Source organism: Delphinapterus leucas, chromosome 4 (genome assembly GCF_059928025.1).
Source record: "Delphinapterus leucas isolate spDelLeu-1000000601 "Yukka" chromosome 4, BTC_Dleu_Yukka2, whole genome shotgun sequence".
NCBI lineage: Eukaryota > Metazoa > Chordata > Mammalia > Artiodactyla > Monodontidae > Delphinapterus > Delphinapterus leucas.
This window is the reverse complement of record NC_143132.1, coordinates 104,786,242-104,788,452: the sequence shown is the minus strand read 5'-3', so window position 1 is coordinate 104,788,452 and position 2,211 is coordinate 104,786,242. Positions and strand designations below refer to the sequence as shown.

Below are 2,211 nucleotides of genomic sequence, written 5' to 3'. Positions count from 1 at the left end.
CTTGCTTGAGTCTGGGGCCATTCATCATTCAGAGGCCAGTGGTTTCTCTACAGTCGTTGTGTGGGGAGTGAACACGGAGGCTGGATTAAAATTCCTTACATACCCCATGCCTTTCAAAAGTATTCATTCATCTGGGTAGTCACTGAAGAATTCGTTTTATTATTAACTAACAAGTGCTCTATCTACTTGTTTTCTAAAGACAGAATGTTCATGAAAAAAGATTTGTTTTATCAACAGGGATTTGTTAGTGCAAGGGTTCCCGTTTTCTCACTTCTGATGGCTGGGCCAAGTGGGGATTATAGCTTGCTGAATAGGAAGATCTGTTCTTGACTCTAAAAACAGCAAAGGGCTCTACTTGGGCCTTACCCATTCAGAAACGCCGATGTCCTGAGCAGAAAGTTAACTTTTGAGTTCATAATTTGGAAGGGAACAGGGCGCGTGGGTATAATGTTGCTTCCTTTGTTTCAAGTTAAATCCAGAAAGCGGTGTCAAATATACTGCTTTCAAATATGAATGCTGCCAAGAAAAATAAAATCCAATCCCCAAAGCTGGAAAATCTCTAAAAGTAACAGACTGTGACCTTTTATAAGCTAAATCAAAGTGTCTAAAAGGAAAAAAGATGTGGCTTCCTGAACATTTCACATGGTGACCCTCAGTCACATACTGACTGCACAACATCTCTTAAGCTATTTATTTTATCTGTGCCTCGGATTCCTCACCATTAAACCGTGCATTGTTGGGAGGGACTTTCCAATGAAGTGGAAAGATCCATTGGAGCTGGAATTGAGCAAATCTGGGTTAAATTTCCAGTCCCTTCATTTATTCCGTAACCTTAGACAAGTTACACAGCCAGTCTGAACCTCGGTTTCCTTATTTGTAAAGAGAGTAAATAATTAACAATGTCATTAGAATCAGAGGAACCTACCAGTACACAGGCTCAGGCCTGCGGGTCCTTGGACTTGGAGAGCAGGATGTCCTGCTCACAAGCAGGAACCTTTGTATCTTGCGTGAAAAATGGACGGTCTAAAAGTGGGTGATTTTGGGATTTCCCTGGTGGCGTAGTGGTTAAGAATCTGCCTACAAATGCAGGGGACACAGGTTCGAGCCCTGGCCCTGGAAGATCCCACATGCCGCATAGCAACGAAGCCCGTGGGCCACAGCTACTGAGCCTGTGCTCTGGAGCCTGCTAGCCACAACTGCTGAAGCCCGCATGCCACAACTACTGAAGCCCGCATGCCACAACTAATGAAGCCCGCACGCCTAGATCCCGTGCCCCACAACAAAAGGAGCCATGGCAATGAGAAGCCTGCACACCACAACAAAGAGTAGCCCCTGCTCGCCGCAACTAGAGAAAGCCCGCACACAGCAACGAAGACCCAACGCAGCCAAAAATAAATGAATACAATAAATAAATAAATAAATATATTTTTAAAAAATAAATAAGTAAAAAATAAAAATGGGTGATGTTGAGAAGGGCAAGAAGATTTTAGTTCAGAAGCGGGCCTAGTGCCCTACCATGGAAAAGAGAGGCAAGCACAAGACTGGGCCAAATCTCCATGGTCTGTTTGGGCAAAAGACAGGTCAGGCCCCTGGATTTTCTTACACAGATGCCAGCAAGAACAAAGGCATCTCTTGGGGAGAGGAGACACTGATGGGGTATATGGAGAATCCCAAGAAGTACATCCCTGGAACAAAAATGATTTTCACAGGCATTAGAAGGGGCTGACTTGATAGCTTATCTCAAAAAAGCTTCTAATGAGTAACAGTTGGCCATTGTCTTATTACAAAACAGAAGTGTCTCATGGCTTTTTTTTTATGTGTACCGTATTTAAATTGGCCTCATACACCAGAATTCCAATCATGAATGGCTGGTAGGATATTTCTTTTGGATGGCCCTGATTTATATAGATTGACTCCTAGTTAAATTAATATGATCAGCTTTTTGAATTTTGATACTAATTCCAGCTCAGGAAGTACTATCCCTGTTTTCCCCTTCTAAAGATATGATTGGACTTGATGTTCAACTCTTCATAGAGATGGTGAACGCCATCTCAAAACCTACAGGAAATTGGTTTATATTTAAATTTATATAAGTGGTTATATTAATATATTTAAGTACAGAGGATATCCCTTCACTGTCTCATGGAACAGTAAGACTCACCTGCATTTCACGTTGTGTTCATTAGCCTGCTAAAGGCAAGGACTGAAGAT

The 2,211-nt window shown here is 42.2% G+C and overlaps 1 pseudogene; it reads left to right on the top strand.

Moving 5' to 3' along the window:
- Nucleotides 1-920: 920 nt before the first annotated feature.
- Nucleotides 921-1,969, top strand: LOC111174575 (cytochrome c pseudogene; annotated as a pseudogene).
- The last annotated feature ends 242 nt before the right edge of the window (nucleotides 1,970-2,211 follow it).